This window comes from Physeter macrocephalus, chromosome 13, assembly GCF_002837175.3.
Source record: "Physeter macrocephalus isolate SW-GA chromosome 13, ASM283717v5, whole genome shotgun sequence".
Lineage (NCBI taxonomy): Eukaryota > Metazoa > Chordata > Mammalia > Artiodactyla > Physeteridae > Physeter > Physeter macrocephalus.
Window position 1 is genome coordinate 67,891,796 of NC_041226.1, and position 16,928 is coordinate 67,908,723.

At 38.6% G+C, this 16,928-nt stretch overlaps 1 protein-coding gene and 1 pseudogene across 1 annotated transcript in view; both read left to right on the top strand.

Moving 5' to 3' along the window:
• HS6ST3 (heparan sulfate 6-O-sulfotransferase 3) overlaps positions 1-16,928 on the top strand; it is a 676,187-nt gene that overhangs the window by 407,307 nt on the left and 251,952 nt on the right. The window lies entirely within an intron of this gene.
• The window catches only part of LOC112064774 (probable palmitoyltransferase ZDHHC24), a 65,162-nt pseudogene continuing 55,481 nt past the window's right edge, over positions 7,248-16,928 (top strand).

Here is a 16,928-nt window from a genome sequence, read left to right on the forward strand (position 1 = left end):
ATATCTCTTCTTATTCTTGAAGTTCAATGACTGTTCACAGTATATTTTGGACTTGATCTTTCTGTGCATTTCTTTTTCACCCCAGGATAAGATCTAAATATTCAAGTGTTTATTTTAGGAATTTTTTTTTTTTGTATCATTGAATACTTTTTTGTTTTCATTTATTTTTGCCCTGTTTTTTTCTTTCTAAATACCAATAATACTCATTTGGAGTTTTCTTTGTTTTCATGTCTGTGCTCATTGCCATCAACATTTAAATATCTTTGCTAATTTCTATTTTGTTTTGTGTGATTTTCACCATGATTCTGACTTTTTTATGTGTATGAACCCTCATTTTTGTGTTAGAATTTTTATGTTTCTTTCCTTTCCACTTCTTGTCTGAGCTCCACCGGCTTATTTTATTTTCTTACGTTGTCTTAACTATTCTTTGAACTCTTGTATCTCTTTCCTGAGCTCTTTTCTTTAGAGCCGTCATACTGTCAATAATTTCTTTGAGACAACAGAGAGCTATCTGAACTTTGCCCATGTTTCCTTGGGTATTGCCTCTTGTAATGTATGTATATGTTTCTTTATTCCTCTGTTCTCCCAGGTTTTATGTGTAATTGTGTTACTGGAGCCTTTTAAGGGATTGCTTTTGTAGTAACGGGGATGGCTGTTTACTGAAGGAAAGCACATGTGGACCATGAAAGCTGGGTGTTTTAGGGAGATGAAACAATCTGAAAACTCTTGTCACTCAGCCTCACTAGGGTATCTGTTTCAGATTGGGCCTTCAAGAGGCCGCCATGGCTCAGAGCAACACTCTAGGTTATGATATCTTACTGTTGTCATGTGGCTCTTGCATATCTCTCGTCTTCATTCCCTCTGCTTTATATGTCATGGTCTCCCTGAAGAAAAGCTAGATAGTAAACAATAGAAACAGATATGTGTCATGGTTTCTCCTTTAGCCATCTTTCTCTGATTTTCCAGAGTCTCTAGTTGTGATTTATAGAATCTTCACCCACCTTTCATGTGTATGGCCATGACTCTAGATCTCTCTCATGACTTTAATCCAAGGATCCCTGAGTATTTCTTTCAAGACTGTACAGGTAAATTGGAGAACATCTGTGTCCTGCGTGAGGTCTGAGGAAGTATGCATCTGCATCTTGGTAGGGATTTTGCATTATTGATGTGTTCATAAAGTATACTGCATACTTACATACTCTATACAAACGGCATGTGTGTAAATAAGGACACATTTACGTGCAACTATCAAAGATTATTCATTCATTTTTGCTGAGAGTTTTTTTGTTACTGGTTAGTACAATGGTTCTCAGACATTTTATCTGTGGTCTATGCTCTCAGGTTCTATTTTCCCGTGGAAAAATAACAACAAAAATACAGTTATAAGGTATGAGCAAATTAGGAGTGTTAGGTTGGCATCTTTAGTGTAGGTTTGAGGAATGGGATGGTTTATACTTCAGTCATAGCTCATAGATATCTTAAAGTCTAGTTACTGAAAAATTATAGGTTAAAATATTGTTGGTAGAATATGTATCACCACATATTATAAGGTGAACTAAGAAACCATAACAACCAAATCCATTAGTTTATCCAATATATATTATTTAAATAGATAGTATAGTCTAGGTACTCTTCTAGGTGGAGGGAATACAGTGGGAAAAAGGAGGAAGTAGAGGAAGGGGTGGAGGGAAAGAGAAAGGAGAACTTTTATGCCTTGTAAAACTTTCATTCTCGTGGGAATAGATACATAATAAACAAATGCACACATAAACATAAATATCAAAATATGGGAAAAGTACTGTGGGAAAAAACTAAGGTATGCAGACATTTTAAACAGGGTGAAGAGGGAAGTGATCTCTTAGGAGGACATCTTTGAGCAGAGACCTAAATTGAGTAAGATAAAATGAGAAACAGAGCCATGCTCTGGGGGAGAGATTCCCAATCAGGGGGACAAGTAAGTACAGAAACCATGAGAGAGGAATGTTCTTGAAGTGTGTAGGGGAGAGTGAGGATGGTGTGGTTGTATTTAGGCCAGTGAGTAGCTAGTGGGAGGAGGCGGTTGATCCGGAATCTGCTCATGAGCCTGTGGGATGTGGTCAGGATTTGGATTTCATTCTCAGTGGGATGCAAAGCTAGTGCGGATCTAAGCAGGGTGGTGATAGGTCATAACTTGTTTTTCAAAGGATCACTCTGGCTGCTGTGTAGAGAATAGCTTTGGGGAGGGCAGGGGTGGAATTTGGGGAGGGGGATACAGATAGGAAGCCACTGTAATAATTCTGAGACTAGATGACACCCAGTTCAGTAGATTTATGGGGTAGACTTTACTGGATTTGGGCTTTATATTGAAGGTAGAGCCAGCAGGATTTGGTGATAAATTTCAGTATGAGATATAAAAAATTTGAAAGGAGTCCACTTTCAAGGTTTTTCTTGGCCTGATCATTGGAGTGAATGGTGATGCAATTTACCATAAGTAACTGCTATGGAAAGAATCGTGTCTCCCCAAAATTCATATGTTGAAACCCTAACCCCCAATGGGACTGCATTTAGAGATGGGGCCTTTAGGATCTATCAAAGTTAAGTGAGGTCATAAGAGTGGGGCCCTAGTGTAACAGGATTGGTGGCCTTATAAGAAGAGGAAGAGAAAGAGATCTCTCTACTAGAGTATAAAGAAGAGGTCATGTGAGCAAAGAAGCACATGGCGGCCACTGACAAGCCAGGAGAAGAGGTCTCAGAAAGAAACTAACCCTTTCAGCACCTTGATTTTGGACTCCCAACCTTCAGAACTGTAAGAAGTAAATTTCTGGCTTTTAAGCTACCCAATCTGTGGTGTTTTTGTTACAGCAGCCCGAGCAGACTAAAAACATAACTCTGAATGAAGTCCCTTTTATTAATTTACTTAGGTATTTTGATGTGGTATTGTTAACCAAAGAGTTCAATTTTTGACAAGTTAAATTTGAGATTCTATTAGACATGCAAGTGATGTTGTCTAGTAGCAAGCAGTTCAGGGGAAAAGTGTTAATAATGATGAAGGTAAATGAACAGTAATTTATGATAAAAAAAACCTAGAATAGCAATTGAAAGTCAGAACTACCTCAAGGCAATAGTGATTGTGCACTAAAAACAAAGCGTCCTTTCTAAAACTGTTAAGAATTCGATCTATCTTTATGTGCTCCTTGGCCTCCGAGGAAGGAGCTTTGCAGTTGGTGTGGTGGCTGGCCTCCTTGCTATACTTCTTCACTTGGGTTCCCATTAACTTTAGGAATAATAGAGCATTTGTTTTTGCGATCTATCTTTATGTGCTCCTTGGCCTCCGAGGAAGGAGCTTTTTTGCAGTTGGTGTGGTGGCTGGCCTCCTTGCTATACTTCTTCACTTGGGTTCCCATTAACTTTAGGAATAATAGAGCATTTGTTTTTGAATGCCAAATATTGGTAAACTTGAATAAATCACTAACATGCAGCTGTAATAAAAATAAGATCCATAGAATTTCTTGTGCCTTTATAAGAATTGAAAAAGGCAATTCTATTTATTGAAATAATAGGCATGCAGCCCAGTAGGAATGTTCCCTTAGTCCAAATTGTGGGGATCAGACTATCATTTGAGGCGTTGAGCTTGTAAGGGCCTTGCTAATGGTAGGCCTGAAGGGATGGCCTTGTTTACCTTTTAGTAGAATCACTTCTGCTTTATTCATTCTGCCTATGCTGAGTACATGCATGCTTTGTGCCTTTGTGCTCAAATGCCTTTTCCTTGCTCTTGAATTTGTAAACTCTTAGGCATCTTCCTCTTTTCACCTTAAATGCTGCCTACTCTAAGAGACTGTCAGATTCCTTAAAGCAGATGGAGGCTGTTTGTGCTCTATACTCCTGTTTCAATGCTGTGTGGAGTTCCATTTAGCAATTATTGTATTGCATTGTTATTATAATATATGCTATTTTTTGTCTAGATGGTGATGATGAAGATAGTAACAGCATTAATATTTACGACATACTTACTATGTGACTGACACTACTCTACTTACTTAACCTGTACTTCTCATCTCTGTATTCACATCTATTGAGCACTTAATAGATACTCAAAAAATATCTATTCAATAGCAAAACATTTTCCATCTCTGATATATTTTGATGAAATTTAAATGTTCTTGATTTTGCATATTTTTTGAATAAAGATTTAATTTATATTTTCAGTATTTTTTCTATGCCTAAGAAAAAATTGAAAAACCCTTATTTTGTTCAGTATAATCATTTACATTAGGACCTCGATGGACACATTGAAAAGACTTGCGTTTACTCTAGTCTTGGTGGATTGACAACCTAAATAGTTTTCAAAATTATTAGGTGTTAACCTTAACTGTTGCCACAATAAGGTGGTGTGACAAACTACCCCCAAGTCTAGTGGCATGCAACAATAGCATTTTGTTTTCACACTAATGGATCTATGGGTTTTCTGGAGTTCAGTGATCAGATCTGGGTTTAGCTGGTCTTGGTTCAAAGCCATGGTGAAGTCCAGGTCACCTCCACATATTTGTCCTTCTTCTGTGATCAATGGTTACCAGTGGTATGCTTTTTTTATGGCGGTGATTGGAAGCAACTCTTGCTCTGAACTAGCATACCATCACTTCCTCCTACATTCCATTGGCCAAAGCAAATCTTATGGCCAACCCAATAACAGTGGGGCAGAGAAGTGTGTGCCACCCACAGAGGTCAGAGCTGGGGTTGGGGACCAGACAGAGGGGCAATAATTAAATCTACCACATTGGACTTTTAAATTTTCCTTGATGAAGAAATTTAGATAATGGTTTTGACCCATGGACATTCGTTAAAGCCTCTCCTTTCTCTAGTCATTTTGGGTGTCCTTGAAATTCTTCCTTTTCCATGATGAAGACACCATCTCCTAAACAGATTTTTATTGAAGGAAAAGCAATGAGACCTAGACCATGATGAATTTCTTTCTGATTAAGACCATTCAAATATTAATTAAATATGTCTTACATGAGGCAGTGGGCATGGCTGCAAATTAATTCTTATTTCCTTTTTTTATGGGAAGAAGTTAGAATAGTACTAGTTAATTCAGTTGCTTAGAGCATGATATTTAGAGAAGCAGTACTATTTATTTAATCTATGTAGTATATTAGGTATGTTATATGCAACTTTTGAAACTATTTATAAAAAGTACACAAGACAGTATTATCCTGTGTACATCACCAGTACCTCTCCTCCCCCTCAGATGGTAAAAATAAAGTCTGCAAATATTCTTTTGTATTACTTGCTTGGTGTAAGTAACTATTTATCTTAAATGAGTAGTTAACTAGATATTTAAGTCATAGAAATTAGAATGTCTGCATTAAGGCAGCAATAATATAATTATTCCTCTGTATTGTGTTCCTATTAAAAGAAACTGTCTTGTGAAAAGGAAATGTCTAATAGCATTTTTGAACTTCTTATTGATTAGGCTACATTTTATAATGCCTATCCTTCATTCAGAGTCATCTTACAGTTTTCAGGGGCTTTTACGAAGTGGTGTTCATGCTCAAATCATTTCACTTATTTCTAAAAAGGACAGGTTTCTGTGTTCTGGAACATTATTCCTATCCTTCCTAAGTACAAGCCTTTAGAAAACATTTATTTTCACATTTTGACTGAAAATGACTTTAGAATAGAGAGTTTATGATCCACCTATGTGCATTCTGTTTTATTTTTTATTGGTAAGTGGTCTAAAATGATAAAACCCTTGTTTAAAAGCTATTTACTTAGCACAGGGTAATGGATTTCATTCTCCTTGGCTTTCAGAAGATGTGTTCTTAGTGGGCTGGGCAGAGAAAACCTGGAGAATCTTCTGGGGCTTAAACATGGTTAATGCCATATTTGAATCGCTTTGTTAATGACTGGTGGTCCCAGTTCTCCTTGAACTGTTGATGTTAATGACTGTTCCTAGTTGGCTGGCAGGAAATTGGCAGTGCTTGATAGTCTGTCTGCTAGATAAGAACTGTGGCTTCAGTCAGTGACGTGTATACACTCCACATAAATTGTGGGGCAGAGATTGGCTATTTTTAGGTAGCTCTTGTGCCTGTGCTTTGAATGACTGCGTCTAAACTAAACTCTTACCTGTGCTGACCTACCACTGGGGACAGAGGAGCAAACGAATGAATATTTCTGGACAGGGTCTGACGATGTGATCAGTGGTGAGCTGGCCACAGAAAGGTGTATAAGTATGAGTAACAAATAGTTCTGCCCTTGGGCAGTCTTAGGGAGACAACACTGATTTGTCGATTTATAGCTTAGGAGGCAGGCAGTATGGTATAATGGATGCAAGCACAGCTTTGGAGTCAGGCCAAATGAGTTTATATCTCACTTATGCAAGTTATTAGCTGTGAAACTTTAAACCTCTTCCTGAATCTACTTTATACCTTAAGACATTCTCTTGAGGCCTGTCCTCCCTCTGCCCCTGTGTGGATGGGATTCTGTCCAGGTCTGCAGCCCAAGGTCACGCAGGGTGCGGCTTTCACTGATATGCTGGGTAATGTCTCTTGTTTCCAGGAATCCCTGTTCTTAGTTTTCTTTATTTTTTTTGGTTTGTTTTACTTTGTTTTTATATTTCTTCAAAAATACTTTTTGAGTACTTCCTCCATGACAGGCACTCTTCCGAGTACTTTTGATATACTGGTGTATTAAACATATAAAATCCCTGTCTTTGTGGAACTTGCATTGTAGCCAGGAAAACAGAAAATCAACAATAAAAAAAGCTAACTTATATAGGTACGTTAGAAGGTGGTGAGTGCTATGGGAAAGAAATAGACAATGTAGATCAGGGTAAAGGAGACTAGAAGGGCCTGTGAGGGGCAGAGCTGCAATTTATTGTTGTAATTAACAGACTTTCTTTTTAGAGCAGTTTTAGGTTTGTAAAAAAACTGAGCAGCAAGTAGAGAGATACCAAGCAAGTAGATATACCATCCGCTGCCACAGTTTCCCTTACTACTACAGTAAGTCCCCTACATACGAACCTTCAAGTTGTGAACTTTCAAAGATGCGAACTGCGTTCCCATGTCCAGTCACTTAGTTAGCTCACGTGTCTGGCGTACATTGTCACGTGTGTGCATCCTCTACAAGTGGTTGAGCTTCTGTATACTTTACTGTGCAGTACTGTATAGAGTACAGTAGTACAGTATCTTTATTTCAAGCCCAGGATGTCCAGAAGCAAACGTAAAAGCAGCGGTGATGTAGCTGGTACTAAGAAGTGCCAAGCGATAACGATGGAAACAAAAGTGAAAATAATTGAGAGAGTGGAGCGAGGTGAAAAGATGGTAGACGTCGCTCATTCTTATACCGTGCATCGTGCAACCATCGGCACAATTCTAAAGGACAAGGACAAGATCATGGAACATGTGAAGTCTGTCGATGATGTCAACAATAAAGTGAAGAAGCGTGGAAAAGTGATGGAGGAGACCGAGAAACTTCTCAGTATGTGGATGCAGGGTCAGCATCAGTGTCAAGTCCCGCTCAGCTTAATGCTGATTCAAGAGAAAGCTGAAAGCCTGTATGAAGACTTGAAGAAGAAACACGGCGAAGAATTAGAGGGCACATCTTTTAATGCCAGCCATGGCTGGTTTCTTCGGTTCAAGGCTAGAGCCAACCTTCACAACGTAAAATAAGTGGCGAGGCAGCGAGTGCAGATACGGTAGATGCCTAGGGATTTCCTGAAATGCTTCGAGAAATTATTGATGAAGGCGCATATTTACCCGAGCAGGTTTTTAATGTGGGTGAGATAGGACTCTACTGGAAGAGGCTGCCAGACCAAGGTTACATCAGTAAGGAGGAAAAGTTGATGCCAGGCTATAAAGCAGCAAACAATAGGCTAACTCTGTTGTTTGGTGGCAATGCTTCTGGTGACATGAAGCTGAAGCCTTTCTTAGTTTATCATTCTGAGAACCCAAGAGCCCTTGAAAACATAGCCAAGGGCTCTCTTCCTGTTGTGTGGAAGAGTAACCCCAAAGCCTGGGTTACACAGGCCATGTTCCAGGACTGATTTTTCCACCACTTGATCCCGGAGGTGGAGAAATATTGCTTGCAGAAGGACGTCCCATTCAACATTCTTTTGCTGCTCGACAATGCTCCGCCCCCCCCTCCCCCGGCCGCCCCAATCATGGACAGCTTTCGTCCCAATGTCAAAGGAGTGCATCTGCCACTGAATACTATGTCGCTCATCCAACCTATGGACCAGGAAGTTACAGCGACTTTCAAGAAATATTATTTACGTCACACTTTTTGTCAGGCAGTAAAGGTGAGTGACGAATCAGGAGCAGCCTTGTGATAATTTTGGAAGGACTATAACATCTACAAGGCCATCAAAAACATTGACTTTGCTTAGCGTGAGGTTATGGCCATCACCATGAATGGGGTTTGGAAGAACCTTTGCCCGCAGTTTGCTCACGATTTTCGTGGATTTGAGAAGGTGGATGAGGAGTCCAAAGAGGTCTTCAGCAACGTAGTGACCCTCAGCGAGAAGCTGCAGCTAGATCTGCAAGAGGACGACTTCACTGAACTCCTTGCCGTGCAACACGAGGAGCTTACTAATGAAGGCCTGATGGAATTGGAGGCCCAGAGAAAGGACAAAGAGAGACAAGAGAAAGAAGTAACTGAAGAACCGAAGAGATTCACGATGCAGGAAATGGCAAGCGGATTTTCTTTATTTGAGGAGGCACTGTTAGTTTTTGAGGCACAGGACCCGAACGTAGAATGCTACACGAAGGTTGCAGCAGCCGTTCAGAATGCAATCCAGTGCTCCTGTGTCATCTATGATGAGAAAAAAAGAGCCACTACCCAGACATCACTGGATCGTTTTCTCAGGAGGGTAGATAGAATTGAATCCAGCAGGGAACCAGCACCTGTGCCATCAGCGTCAGGCATGAGTGACATTGCAGCTTGCCCTCCGTCTCCTGTTGCTGACGATCCTTCAGCTCTACCATCTCCCACCTCCTCTCCTCCTCCAGTCAGTAACTCTTCTTGCCTGTTCACTCGATGCCAGCCCCTGGATGCCAGCTGTTGTACTGTACTACTGCACTGTAAGATTAAAAATATCTTCTTTATTTCTTGTGTTTGTTTTTTGTGTATTATTTGTGTGAAAAGTATTATAAAACTATTACAGTACTGTATAGCCGATTGTGTTAGTTGGGTACCTAGGCTAACTTTGTTGGACTTACGAAACAAATTAGACTTAGGAACATGCTCTCGGAACAGAACTCGTTCATACTTAGGGGACTTGTTTTATCTTGCATTTAGTTAGTGTTACAGTTGATGAATGGATATTTATATATTATTATTAACTGAAGTCCTTAGTTTACATTAAAGTTCACTCTTCTTGTTGACCATTCTGTGGATTTTGATAAACGTATGGTGTCCCATACTCATTATTACAGTATCACACAGTTTCACTGCCCAGAAACTTCCCTGTGCTCCACCTATTTATCCCTTCTCCCTTGCCCCAAACCCACAGAGACTACTGATCTTTTACCATCTCTGCAGTTTTGCCTTTTCCAGAATGTCATATGGTTGGAATCATACAGCAGGTACCCTTTTCAGACTGGCTTCTTTCAGGTAGAAATATGCATTTAAGGTGCCTCCATGTCTTTTTGTAGCTTGATAGCCCATTTACGTTTATGATTTTGGGTTGCGATTTTTAATCGGGCGTGCAATGCAGGTCACTTTGTGGGAGCATATACTCTAATAACTTCTTAAGAAAAGGTACCTGGGAGGGAGATTTTTCGAGTTCTTGAGTGCTCAAGCATGTGAGTGTTTTATCCACATCCTTAACTGACAGTTTGTGTTGGCGTAGTTCTCTAGGAAAATGGAATGTCCCTCCAGTGTTTTGGTTGCCCCGTTCCATTGCCTTTTAGCATCTAGTGTTGATAGTGAAAAGTGTAGCACTCAGTACTTTGCAGATAATCTTCATGTTTCATTTTCCTGTAGACACTCAGGATTTTCTGCTCTTCTTGATTGTTCTGAAATTTCACAAGCATGTGCCGAGGTGCCGAATCTTTTTATTTTCATTCTGGTCTTAAATTTTTTTCTTCTGTTATTTATTTGATTATATCTTTCCCTCCATTTTGGGTGTTCTCTCTTTTTGGAACTCCCATTGGTTCAATGTTGACTGTCCTAGATTGAATCTTTTTCTCTCTTAAATTTTATCTCATGTTTTCTGCGTGCTTTCCTTCTTTGTTCTGGAAGATTTCCTAAAAAAATAATTTGTAATTCTTTATTTGTATTTTTATTTTGATAATTGTAAAAGATCATTATATTCTTTTTCTTTTCACATATGTTTCTTTCTCATAGCATTCTGTTTTTATTTTATGGTGGCATTATATTCTTAAATATCTACAAGAATAATATTCATTTTTTGAATGAATATTCACTTTCAAAAGACACTTTTGAAAGTTGTCTTTTGTTGTCTGAATTATGTTTCTTGAGCATCAATTTAATTGAGAGTGTTTGGGTATGAAATAGGCTAGCAAATTGACCCTCAATCACTCTCTCAACCCATACTGGTTTTCCACAGGCAAATTAATTTCTGTCAAAAAGGAGTTCTTTAGCTTGTTTTGCCTTGAGATGAATTCTGAGCTTCTCACTCTTAGTACCTGCTAGGGTGGAGATGGGATATTAGGGAACTAATGTGTTTTTTAAATTGCCCATATCATTTTCTGTTTCACTCCCCACCCCTCCCAGTCACCAGTGGATTCTAAACCTGGGGATTCACCAGGAATATTGACTCTTGCCTCTACAGGCAACAGAGCCCACCAGCTACTGAAAATATACTGACACAGAAGCTTTGAACATGTTCCTAATGTTGCAGCACTAAACACACACATACGCTCTCTCTCACTCCTACACACACACACACACACACACACACACACACCCCATACTCAATTTGGGGTCTTTAATGATCTGTTTCGCTATCAATGAGTTCATATATAATCTGTGACTCTGACTTCAACTGGGATTATTATTCTGCCTAGTTAGAATGTTTTTGTTTCATTATCAATTTTCTTTTGTAATGTATCTATTATAAGTGTGATGAGAACCAGTAAATGACAGCAAGTCTAAACATATTAATTTACTTTTTCTACAACTATGTATTGTGTAAACCGTGAACCAGGCATTGTGTTAGGCTCTGGTGACAAAGCAATGAGACATCTCATTCCTGAGCTCAAGGATTTTGTGCTTCAGTCAGCAAGACGTACACGCAGAGCCACAATTATAGTGCTGTGTGTGCACTAATCCAGAGGCTTCCTAGGACACCGTGTAAACACAGGGACCCATGATTAGCTAACCTTGGGGATGAGGAAGGGTTGTTGGTAAGTTGCTGAGTTGAATTTGCAGGGATTTTGGAGTTAGCCAGGGAAAGGGAAGCTAGAATATATTCTGGGCAAATGGAGTAGCTCAGCGAAAGGCACAGACGTTCCTGATTCGCGGAACTGCCACTTGTTTGGTGTAGTGAGAGTGTCATGCAGATGGGAAGGTTAAGATGAAAGTGGATGAAGAACCGGGGAGGCCCAGGAGCTCAACCACAATGAGCTTGAGAGATGTGCTGAAGAGCTTGGAACTTCTCCAAAGAATGAGGTACACAACTAAAGGATTTAAAATAGGTGAGTGTCATGATCAGGACTGCATTTTAGAAAGATCACTCTGGATGCTGTGTGGAGACTTAGAATTCTGCCCTCGAATCAGTGTGGTGCTGTGGAGGATTTATTTTATTTCTGCTGAGATCCAGCAGTGACAGTTAAGGGCTGCCTGCTCACCTCTTCCATTTAATTCTTTCCAAATCAGGAGGCATTAGTGAAAATTCTCAACAAATTGGTAATTCATCTTCTTTGCCTAGTTCCGTTTCTGGGGATTGAGGTGGGGATGGTTAGAAGTGTGGAGCGATGACAAAATTTTTGTCTCGTTCATGGCCACCATTTTGCAAAACTCATAGTATGAACTTGACTCTTCCTTTATTTGATTGCTTCTGGTAATTATTATTATTATTTGCTACTGTTTATAATATTTTTCTTCATTCTGTTAGGCTTGGGAGAAAGAAAGTTCTTTGACTTGGTTTCTCCCCATCTTTCCTTAGGTTGTATTCTCCAATACAGTAGCCTGTAGTCACAAGTGGCTACTGAGCACTTAAAATGTAGCTAATCTGAGTGGAAATGGTCTATAAATATAAAATAGACACCAGATTTGAGAGATTTAGTAAGAAAAATAAGAAAGTATAACATATTAATAACTGTATATTGATTACATGTTTAAATCATAATAATTTTAATCTATTAGGTTAAACAAAATAGATTTTTAAGTTATTTTCATCTGTTTCTTTTTACTTTTTTAATGTGGCTTCCGGAAAATATAAAATTATATCTGTGACTCATATTTTTGTTAGACAGCAATGACTCAGAAGACTTTCCTTTATTCACTGAAAAATAAAAATAAGGAAGAGCGTATAAGGGATTTTTTAAAATGTAAATTAATTTATTAATCAAGCAAGTATTTGTTGAGTATGATATGTTAAACACTTTTCTAGGCATTAGGGCTGTAGTGGTGAATAAAACAAAATCCTAGCTCTCATGGAGCTTATAATTTAGTTGGGGAGGCATACAAACAACAAGTAAGCAAGTAATTGCATATGGAATTCTACTTAGTGTTGAGTGGTATGAAGAACTTGAACAGTGTAAGAGACTTTCCTGAGGCTCTGTTGGGGAAGATGGACCCTAACATGGATAGGAGCATCAGGAAAAACATCTTGGAGGAGCTATCACCTGAATAGACCGGATGTGAGGAGGAGGAGCCAGCTGGGTCAACCACAGTGGGAGCCTCACCGGCAGAGGAAATAGCAAGTGTAGAAGCCCTGAGGCAGAAACAAGCTCAGAGTGTTTAAGAAATAGCAAGAAAGCCTGTGTGGCTGGGCCGAGTAAGGTGGGAGAGTGGTTAAGAGATACCTTGGAGAGGTAGGCTGGGTTGTTCTCAAAGTGTGATTCATAGACCCTTAGGGATCCCAAGACCTTTCAGGGACCTCTGCAAGGTCAAAACTATTTAACTGTGTAAATATTTGCACTCCTGATGGAAAGGCAATGGCTGGTGTCCTCGTGTCTATCAAGGCGGGAGCACTAAACTGTACTAGTCACTGTATACTTCATTGCCATTCAAGACCAGTGCACAAAGTATCAAGTTCAATTAAGAATGACCTTGCTAAAGCACTGCAATTATTAATTATATTGAGCTGTGAGCACACCTCTCTTTAACATTCTTTGTCATGAAATGGGAAGTACTCTTTAAAGAATTTTGCCACAGATCCAAATATGATGGTTGTTCCAAGGAAAAGCACTGGTGCAATTGATGGTGAGCTAAACTGGCAATGTTTCTCATGGAACATCATTTTTTGCTTGATATAATGTCTTCAACTTACGGTTATTCTGACTTGGATATTTGGCAGACATTTTCTCAAGCATGAACCTATCACTCTGAAAGTGAGTCTATCACTTGAAAAGAAACAAAGACCATTATGTGCTAATGATAAACTTTGAGCTCTCAGGAGAAAATTAGAATTTTTGGAAAACCTGTATCAGTCTCCAAGACAGGTAAGACTCTTAAAACTTTACTGATGAGATTGGTAGTAATATTAACAAATGTGACTTTTAAAATATTATGTAATGAAATATGTCAACATTTGGATGGTCTACGTAACTCAATGAACTGATAGTTTCCAGTGACCAATGTGTAATGTCAAAAGTCATACCTGAGAAGAAGATTCATTCAAAGTGCAAGATAGACCAATATATTTTACCATGATACCTTACAAAAGTTCACTGGTAAAGCTTCAGATTCTATGTTGTAACTAAACATGAAGATACTACCACTCATCAAGTTTGCATGTGGTACCAAAGACAAATGTCCAGAATTATCTGAAAATGACATTAAAATAGTTCTCCCTTTTCCAACTACATATTTGTGGGAAGCCAGATTTTCTCATCTCCTTCAACCAAAGTAATATATCAACCCAGAAGCAAAAATGAGAATTTAAGTGTCTTTTTAAAGCCAGCCATTAAAAAGATGCAAAATATAAAACAATGCCATTCCTCTCACTGATTTTTTTTGAGAGGTGGGTTAGTATCTTTGTTTCCATAAAAATGCATTATTTATATTAACGTAATGGATTTATTATTGCTATTTATAAACATATTGGTAAATTAATATTTTTAATATTTCTTACTTTTAATGTAAAATACAATAGATATCAGTAGATATTACCTCAAAAGCTCCTTGAGGTACTCAATAATTTTTAGGAATTTAATTGCTGCTAATGATAAATTTTGAGCTCGTGAGGCCAATTTGAGAACAGCTGATCCAGAGTTAGAATTTGGATTGTATTCTAAGTGTAAGATCTAATTTATATGCAAAATATTATTGTAGCTACTAGAGATCAGAATAGATTGAAAGAGGGGGTATGGGGGCCAGTTGGGAGAGATGGAGTCTTGGATCAGAGTAATGATGGTAGATGTGGTAAGAATACATTGGATTCAGAGTATTCTTTGAAGGTAGAACCTGTGACATTTAGTGATGATTCAGATGTCTATATACTCTACCTCATCCTTATTTATCCATATGCCTTTCTACCTTTTAACCATATGCATACATGAATTTATATCACTGCAACCATGGTAATCTTACATTTTATATTCTTCATTATTTGGTTATCATTTTATTATAAACTTTTTTCCAAGTAGAGGCCTGATGTTCATAACTTTCATGATTTTTGCATGTAAAACATTGAGGTGATTTTATTTTTTTAATATTATACATAAATCACATTGAATATATTTACATTAACAATTGCTTTCTTCTAGCAAATTATTTCTTTAGTATAAATTCAGATAGAATCGCCCTTACCTTTTAGTTATCAAGTTAACAAGAGGAAATTGCCATGTTAAACGACGTTTACTTCTCCCCTCTGTTATTCTGGAGATTGCCAATAATGAGGCCGAGCGTGTCTAAGTTTTATTTGTCTCAATACCTCAAAAAATACCATGAATCCAAGAAGACAGAGGGTAATAGTCCAGACGTTAGAGTTGGTACTGATCCTCAAATTACATGGTTCAAAGATTCGTAAGATAATTATGAAAAACACGATAGATACGTTGTTGTTGTTGTGTGTTTCACAGATAAATTTGGGGAGTAAGGACTTGGAGAACTGCCCACCTTTCTTTCTCCCCACCGTGATGGTTCCTGAAACACCGCTTCAGATCCCCAGGTGTTTGTGGAACGTGATTTGAAATCCATAGGTAGTGCATGCAGTCCTCCAACTCATATGAAATGCATGTCTTCTCTGTGCCAGGTGAACAAGTCCTTATTTGACAAATGACCCAAGATGGAAGCCTTAGAACTTCATCTTAATTCTTCCTTTACACGGGTGTGCTTCATCTGATCAGTCTCCAAATCCATTCTTTGTATTTCTGGTATGTCTTCTGAATAAATCTATTCCCGCCATTCCATTTCCAACATCAGTTTGGTCTTTATCGTCACTCCCTTGTACTATCACAGTAGAACCCCAATTGGCTGCCCTGGTGTGGTCTTTCCTAATAATAATTTATCCCCCTACTTTTGTTGGTCCCCCATGACTTGAAAGACAGAACTGATGCTATCAATCCCTATTTTAAAATCCAGAAAGCCATAACCAGTGAGTGCTTCTCAAATTTTAATGTGCGGTAGAATCACCTGGGGTCTTGTGAAAATGCAGATTCTGATTTAGTAGATCTGATGATTCTGCATTTCTAACAACTTTCACATGAACACTATGCTGCTGGTCCATGGACCACAATGAGTAGCAAGTGTTTAGGTCTCTCCACATGGTTTATAAATGGCACATCTTCACAGTGGCATTCAGTGCTAATCAGAAACTCTCCAGTCTCTACTGCTAGCCATGTCTCTTTTCACTTTCTCCCTCCTCTCTGGCCTCATCATTGTTCTAGTTATTATTCTGATGAACAGTAAATTTATTGGAGACAAAGTAAAAGTTTGCAAGCTCCCCTTCCCCCAACCTTGTCCACACAGCTGGGCTCTGAGAGATTCAGATTATCCTGGCTTGGTAACAAACTGATATTTGGAAAAATAAGATTTTACTTAGATTAAACCATGTTTTACAAATGTCCTAAATATAAGACGTGACACGATAAAACTCCTAGAAGAGAACAGAGGCAAAACATTCTCTGACATAAATTGTAGCAATGTTGTTTTTTTTAACATCTTTATTAGAGTATAATTGCTTTACAATGGTGTGTCAGTTTCTGCTTTATAACAAAGTGAATCAGTTATACATATGTCCCCATATCTCTTCCCTCTTGCATCTCCCTCCCTCCCACCCTCCCTATCCTACCCCTCTAGGTGGTCACAAAGCACCGAGCTGATCTCCCTGTGCTATGCAGATGCTTCCCACTAGGTATCTATTTTATGTTTGGTAGTGTATATATGTCCATGCCACTCTCTCACTTTGTCCCAGCTTACCCTTCCCCCTCCCCGTATCCTCAAGTCCATTCTCTAGTAAGTCTGCATCTTTGTTCCCGTCTTGCCCCTAGGTTCTTCTGAACATTTTCTTTTTTTTTTAGATTCCATATATATGTGTTAGCATACGGTATTTGTTTTTCTCTTTCTGACTTACTTCACTGTGTATGACAGTCTCTAGGTCCATCCACCTCACTACAAATAACTCAGTTTCTTTCCCTTTTATGGCTGAGTAATATTCCATTGTATATATGTGCCACATCTTCTTTATCCATTCATCTGTTGATGGACACTTAGGTTGCTTCCATGTCCTGGCTATTGTAAATAGAGCTGCAATGAACATTTTGGTACATGACTCTTTTTGAATTATGGTTCTCTCAGGGTATATGCCCAGTAGTGGGATT